The sequence below is a fragment of the Ornithodoros turicata genome, chromosome 4 (genome assembly GCF_037126465.1).
Source record: "Ornithodoros turicata isolate Travis chromosome 4, ASM3712646v1, whole genome shotgun sequence".
NCBI lineage: Eukaryota > Metazoa > Arthropoda > Arachnida > Ixodida > Argasidae > Ornithodoros > Ornithodoros turicata.
Genome location: NC_088204.1, coordinates 29870959 through 29878795, shown reverse-complemented (window position 1 = coordinate 29878795; position 7837 = coordinate 29870959). Strand labels below are relative to the sequence as shown.

The following is a 7837-nucleotide window of genomic DNA, read 5'->3' as shown; positions in this document are numbered from 1 at the left end:
TGGCTAAGAAATGTCATTCCTGGTGCATAGAGCGTACCATCGATCCTGACAGAGGTCAGTATTGAAATGGTTGGTGATTCCAGGTCCCGTTGTGCCAAATAAGACTTGACCACCTCTGGTACATGCTCAAGCAGAACTCGCCGACATCCTGTTGTGAAAAGCGAGCTCTTGGATGTGGCACCTGACAGGACGTATGCTTGCAGGTACTGATGCCTGACAGACAAAGTTTTCGTGATATTCTTGAAGTTGTGTAGCTTGCGTGATAGGTCTTTGAAATATTGATGTTTAGACTCGAACCTCATGGCCCAGATATTAACCAAGGGGCCATACCTGTAGATGAATGACGGATAATGTATCAGGTAATGTACTTTGCAGGGGACCGGAATTTGAGGAAACAGAGCTAGGAAGTCGAGGCAGAAGAAATGAATAAGTCTCTGAAGGTACGGCACGTGATGGCTCTGTAGTTTCCTGCTCATTATAAGTTCCACGATCTCACGCAGTAGGAGGTACAGCTCCCAGGCACTGTCTGAAGATGGCACGGAGTCGCCAATGAACAGTGAGAAATGTCTAAAGAAACAAAATATCTGAGAGGCGCTGCCTTTCATGCTGCTTTTTCCGTGAAGGAACTCTTGCGTTACCTTCTCTGGTTTGTTTCTGATGTCACCCGCCTCGTAGTTATACGTTTCAAGACGTTCATTCAGGTGGTTGAGGGAAAAAAGTCCACTTGAGACCAAGGATTTCATTATGTACCTCATTGCAAACGGAATCACTCCCTCAAAGACGTCGGGCATCACGTCAGGAGGGAAGTGCTCCGTGGGGTGAAATCCGGACGTCGTTATCGCACAGGCTTCGCGCACACCGTACAGAGATACTGCAGGCATTCCGCTCGTTAGCATTTCCAGATGGTGGCAGTGGCCTTCCGGGGACCGTAGCACAAAATCAGATTCTAGGTGTTTGTGACTTGTCTCATTCCGTAGTGCCAAGCAAAAGCGGCATATCCTACCCGCACTAAAACTGCACTTAAATCCTCCTATTCGATGGCTTGATAAATTGTCTCCGGTCATGATGAAGATTGTGTCATTGAGTACCCTTACATGCACCGCGATGCCCTCCCTTTCCAGTTTTGCCACATCCTCCAAAAGTGGGGCAAAAACCTTTCGAAGTCCATAAGCTGACGCATGCTTATCTTTCACAAGCAGCACAAGGTGTATTTGTGACAATGTGGACCTTGACCTTTATGCTATATTGAGGATTGAAAAATAAACACCCAACAGCTTGTGTTTCCCCCTCTTGCTCCCCAGCGGGTCACAAACTTCAAATTCATCTGCATACAATTGTATACAGATCTTTCCGTCGTCGCCCTGGAAATAAGAATGATCACGGAAGGCTGTTCCGTCGAAAACTGAAGACAAGTAGCCCTCTTCTCTGTCTGAGCAACAAAAGCTACTGTATGTTTCTGGGTCCTCAAGGACGTGCCTCAAAACATCACATATGGGCACGTAGTGAAATACAACTTGTCTTCCTCGTTCATTAGTTCCTAGCAGAACAGCTCGAGGCTCAATGAATGGGAGGTAGGTCTGCCAGTATTCAGTCCGGCCTCTGTTTGTCGCCAACGTCTGCATTTCATCGCAAATAGAAGAGTTCCGGCACATAAGTTCCGGCACCTCTTGTGCTGGCTTCGTCATTAAGTGGTCTGCGAGACCTTGCACATAACAAATGATGTCATTGGCAATTTCATTCGCTGTTGTCTCCGGCAGTCGCTTACTTTCTTTCCACTTTAACAACAGCAGTGCAAGCTGCCTCACATGGTCGAGTTCAGAAGGGGCCGAACTTTCATCACCTTGAGCACTTTCAGGGCTCTGTGTACGATGTTCTTCATCACGGTTTGTTGCCACCATATCGTGACCCATATCAGACGAAGTGTCAGTGCCGCTTTCCATGGTTCCGTGGCTGTTTCCAGGCTCAGAAGAGGCTCTTCTCTCACCCTGAAGGAGGTCATTGTGTTTGCGAACCACATGTTTGCGGTATGAAGGGAAGCTGACAAAGGAACGCATGCAACCACTAAAGCCACAAGTCCAATTCTGTTCACTGCCATGGGTCACGGGGAGATGCCGAAATAATGATTTCATAGAAAATGCCCGCCACTCGCATCTTGGACAGTAGAAGCAGCGTACACCTGGCATCTGGAAAAGTACAAATTTAACTAAGTATGACCAATATCAGGGGCGTAGCAAGCAAAAAATTTCAGATGGGTCAGTCCGAGAGATTAAGAGGATTTCACCCTCTTTTGCCGTTTCCAAGTGCAGTAGCCATGGTATGGTTTTGGGGCTATAACCTCCAAAGTCCCCTCGCTGCACCCATGACCCATATTGCTAGCTCTGGTGCTGTACCAAATGTTAGGGAATCAGAACTTAACCCCAGGATGACGGAACACATTTTAATTTCGCGTTGCGTTGTACATTCACTATCTTAGTCCACTAGAGGTTCACAAACAGAACAAAAGATAAGCAACCAGATAGGAAACAGGCAAGCTGGTGGTTAACATCCATACTGAAAGCCTGAGACTCTGTTCGTGCTTTTCCCTCAGGGTTTCAACATGGATATAACGATCCACAGCTTTCCCGTTAACCGAGCGTAGCAGATGAGCCGCGATATGAACAGGTTATGCACTGGAAGGGCAGCCACTTGTCCCTATAAGTGTAATGAGCAGTAAATAAGTAATGCTTACCAGAAAAACTTTTGTCAGGCGATGTGATGGGTACTGCGCACAAAAAGAACCGCGGCGGCACCACGAGAATTTCTCAGCGTATCAGACGATTTACGCGTACTGCGGCACAGACCTTCGTGTGCACAACTGCGAGTGAAGGGCCAGAACATGAGTTTGTAATGCTTAACTGGCTGAATGAAGAGGTGAACCAGTGAGAAGCAGCAACCGAAACGGGAACTAAGTAGCGGCGCGGCGCGGGTAAAGCAGAGTGCGAAGTTCAAGGCCTGTAGCCAAGACAATCCAAATTCATACGCTTTTGATTCTAACATTGGCGCGGTTGCGTTTCGTGCTCGGCGGCGTTGTTCTTACGACGCAGTGAACGCGAGTTCTTCATAATGACAGCTGTCATTTGTTTGCTACTGATACCGCATGCTGACATTAGACGTAAGTGCCAACTGAGTGAAGCTACTGTTGCAGCACTGAAAGATGCTGTGACCGCATCGGCCGTCTTGGCACCGCACGTTAGGGATGATGACAGGTTTCAGGTATGTTGCTTTTACTCCTTATGCTGTAACTTAAGGCGTCTGTAACAAACCTTTCGCTATTTTGTTTGTCAGATACTTGACAGTGACTTCAATCAGTACTTGGACCTGGCTGACGGCGACGAAATAGTGAATATGGCAACTGTCCGAGTCTTTCGCCCATGTGCGTCGCCTGCCCCAACCACAGAGCATGTGTGTACCGATGCTTGCTTTTTGGAGTTAGGGTTGTGACATGCGTACGTTAATTATGGAGCCTTAATTTCATTACCTGTATCGTAATACAGTTGGGCCTGTCCCTTCTGCTGTTAGATATTTGATACTTTTGAGGAGAGCCTTGCACTTAAGCACTGAATTGTCATACGTTCTCGTTGACGCGAAAATAGAGACCAAGTAATGTGGTCCCTGTTATACAACTCATCACGGTCCATCATATACATAGCACGTCATAGCACAAGCACGAATATTGGCTTTATCGTATTTGTAATAATGCTGCGATACCGAGCGCACCGCACTGGCATGAGGCATTACTCTAGTATATATACACTTCCTTTCCGTGACTATGTTGTCTTGTTGCATGCAGAATCAAGCTGCGAGCGTGCCAGATTCTGTGCCAAGTACATCTGGCAGTAGAGCCGATTCCACTGGAAGCGGAGGCGGCATACGTGAAGTTATGTAAGTACAATTCTCTATTTTGCAAGATATCACCGTGTGACTTGTGGGAAAGATTGTAGGTCACCTGATTGTAGGTCACAAGGCATCTAACCATTATTATTGACGAGCTATATGAAAGAGTGCTGGCTGTTGCCTTTTCATGCAGCTTGCACTGGAGGCTCTATAAAATATATGGAGCATAGTTAGCACCTCGCACGAGACGTGCTGGATGCTTCCACCTTTGGAACTGATTTTGGCGGCAGAAGTCGTGCACAAAGTTTCTAACTGAAGAGTTAGCGGGAGGTTAGCATACTTTATGATCTCTCACATGTTACCGTGCTTTGTGATCTCTCCCATGATAAAGAAGTAATCTCTTTCTTCACATTCAGCTGACAGTTGCTTCCTTACGCATGCTTTGAGGTGACACAGTGCGATTGTGGAGGTCGGCTTCGTTTCTATTTCATATGAACATGACACGAGTTTATATCTGTGCAGACTGGTGTACATCGGTGTAGACTATTTTCGAATGTGAATGACTAAATTACTGTGCCACTTATACCTTGGCACACTGAATGCGCAGATTTTATGTCGTTTGAGGAGATGATTGAAGTACAAAGTCATATCTCTGGAAACGCTAACACCTACTGAACAGGACTGTATCGGTCAAATTTGCTCCAAACAACAAGGAGCATAGTATCGGACCCATGATTGTGCTTTTCGCCACTCCGTAATACCGTTTCTACATCTATGAAGTGCAGGGGTGCCGCCAAAATTTTTGTTCCTGGGGGGGGGGGGATGCAAACCGCATCCATGCCGTATCCAGGGAGGGCATGTCGCAGATTTTGTCCCAAAATGACGTCAAAATGAAATAATTTTCGTAGCCGGGTGGGGGGGGGGGGGATGGCCTCCCCTTGCCCTCCCTTCGTGGTGCCCATGATGAAGTGCCTGTCCAGCCTGCCATGCTGAGTTATTTATGCTCGGCTTCCTTTCAAACAGGCATGACGTGACTGACCATGATGGCAGAAGCTATACACTCCCGCAGTTTGGACCACTTCATGCACTGCTAAAGTCTGGTGCTCCCCTCACATCTAAAGTGCACAGGAAAGTGATAAACACCCTCTACCAGTCCATGATAAAGTGCAGCATGTGAGTGTCATTTTTGAGACCTGCTTCTTGGAACCCTCTTTTTTGTGCTTTCTTTGTTGATGCGAGATATCTCTTGCTTGTTTGTCATTCTAGAACAGTGCTTGTGACCATGTTGTCATGTGGCAAGGCAGTGTCCGCCTTGATGGGGCACACGCCTCCTCTGTTCTGGTGACATGCTGCCTGATGGTGTGTTGGTATTGCATGCCTATGTGAGCGCTTAGGTACTGATACACATTATATAGTGAACTCTCTTTAACGCAAACGCACCATGATTTCCCTGGTATATTTACATTCTGTTTAATACATTCAATGCTCAAACAAGCAATGGTGGACACTGGGGGGGGGGGGGGGGTAGTTATTGAGAGTTTACTGTAGCGTAATTGATTGTGCATACTTTTTAGTTTATACACTTATTGTAATTTTTTTACACATTGTTCTAGAACTCCAAGTAGGAGATTCTACTCAAAAGTGGTGTCTCTGCTGTTGGAGAGTTATCCCTTGCTAGCTGATGTTGTAGGGACAGGACACGTAAGCTCTGTTTTTTTTTTCTTTTCTTGAAAAACTGTCTTTGTAATAAATAAACCCTGAACCCTTCAAGGGTGTAACCCAATTTCTCTGTGCATTTGCCCTCTGAATCAAGGTTCAGCCGCTTCGGGTTAAACCTGATAACTATGTGTGAAGCTGCATCTAAGCTGCACACATCAAGGCATGATACATACTAATCGCTTACAAAATGCGCAGTTCATTGCTTCTAAAGGTCCAGGGAACGGTGTGACAAACAATAGTTCTACAATGTAGCCTGATTTCTCCCTGAATTCACTCTGATGATAATTTTCTCACCCGAATCTCCATGAATTACTGACCTGATTTTTACCACCTGAATTACAAAATAAAACCCGAAAGTTTCAGGGTCTAGTAATGAGCAAGGCCAGACAACCTTCACGTTTATGAGAGCGTTTGGATATGTGTAACTGCCCCTGTGATGCATGCTGTTAATGAGTTATGTTTTGTGTGTGAAAACTTAGGAATCCTGGGTTGCCTCCCTGTCAACCAAATTCAAGAATGAACGGCGCAAGATAATGGATGATGAAAGGGTCACAGCCAACAGGCTCAAGTATGGGGGACGGGCAAAAAGGAAGTCTGACGAAGACAGTGCCAATAACGCTGGGGAGCTCAAAAGGCGGAAGCTACATATCGACAGTGCCACTGTATGTAATGTCTGAGTTAGGAGCCATGCAAACAGTAATAATCTGATGAAGAGGTTTCCCAATAGAGCAAAACAGGGAGACCACCAATGTGGAAAAACCTGGGACTGAACAACAATTCTAGTTCATACGGAAAGCCAGGGATATCCCAAGCAATGTCGTGCTCAATTCCTGGATATTGCAATACAAGAGGATAAATATTCAGTTTTAGTGCTAATCATTCGGATTGGCAGTCAGCTAAGCAGAAGAACTGAAAGCTGTAGGAATGGTCAGAGAGAGCTTTGAAAAGTCATCAATTTTTCCCTGTGCATATTACCACATGCCATGTGATGTTCTTGCTTTTTCCACCATGCTCCAGTGCACAGTGTTGTCCCCTATTTGGCTGTGAACTTCTGGTCCTTTCCCTTTATACTTTTCTATCTTTGATGTGTACTCTGCTTAATTACAGCAAAGCAGTGCCTCTCATGTGACTGGCGAAGATAGTAACAGTACTAGAGACCATGAGGAGTGGCTCCTCAAAGAATACAAAAAGGAGTCTCCCAATGAAGAGATGATTGATGTGAGAATGGCTCTTACTATGAGAGAGAGAACTGCATCCTTAATAAGACTTCCGGTTCCTGTCAGCAAGCAGACGTACCCATATCTGATGGATGCCAGAAGGGTATGTAGTGTCAGTCTGTATCACTACTAAATAATCAGCATCTATGCTTGCTTGTGTAGTTTTTCAAAGAATTTGAAAGAAGATACAATCAGGATCCTCTCGAGGGGACAGGCACTGCTCTGCATCAAATCCGTGAACTTGTGATCCAGCGTAAAATAAATTGTACAGACGACCTCAGAGAGAGTCTAATTGCTGATCAAGACATGGAAGGCATTGGCGAGACACGTAGAAAACGTGAGTTTGAGACTTCCTTTATGTGCTTGTCATAGCAGTTCCAAAAAAGGACACACTTTTCTCGAACATCTCTTTGAGCCTTTTTGCTGATCGCAGGTGTGCTTCCGAAAAAATGTGTCATAATTTCACATAAGTGATCTGGAAGCACATTTGGGCATTGTCAGAGGAGTTCTTTCATGACTCTTCTTACCGTTCCAGACATCCTAGATGTTCACGCCCTTAAGTTCCTCAGCACCTGTGTAAAGGAAAGTGAGGCCATCGAAAGCATGTTCGTGAGAGATGTAAGTCCGCCTTGTTCAGTTTGCGGGATTGGTGCTATCATAAGAGAGTCAATGAAGGGGGCAACCGTTGAAAAGTATCAGCAGCAGGTTGGGATGTTCCTTCCATTATCGTGCGGTGGCGAACATATAGGCCAAATGTCCCAGTGTTTGAACGTGTGGTTAAATCAGCACAAGTGCCGGCTCGCATCACTTTCCGAAGATACCACTCTTCCCCACATGAGTTCCTGCAAACCGATGTTCCAGGAAGCGAAGACACTGTGGCATCACCCTTCTCGTCTACGGAGAGAGATCATTGTGACTACGTTAATCCACTTGTCAATGAACAATGTCAGCCAGAAGTCAGTCAACCTCTCTCTTATTGGCCAGGAATCTGCCAGGGTAGTCGTTGCCTTTCTCGCCTGTTGCTAGTG

General features: G+C 45.8%; 1 long non-coding RNA gene and 1 pseudogene across 1 annotated transcript; one reads left to right on the top strand and one right to left on the bottom strand.

Annotated features, from left to right (window-relative positions):
* Nucleotides 1-492: 492 nt before the first annotated feature.
* On the bottom strand, nt 493-1940 carry LOC135392260 (uncharacterized; annotated as a pseudogene).
* Nucleotides 1941-6814: 4874 nt separating this feature from the next.
* On the top strand, nt 6815-7408 carry LOC135392906 (uncharacterized). The gene is made up of 3 exons (XR_010422295.1): nt 6815-6912; nt 6972-7146; nt 7345-7408. It is a non-coding gene; the product is annotated as an uncharacterized LOC135392906 (long non-coding RNA).
* The last annotated feature ends 429 nt before the right edge of the window (nt 7409-7837 follow it).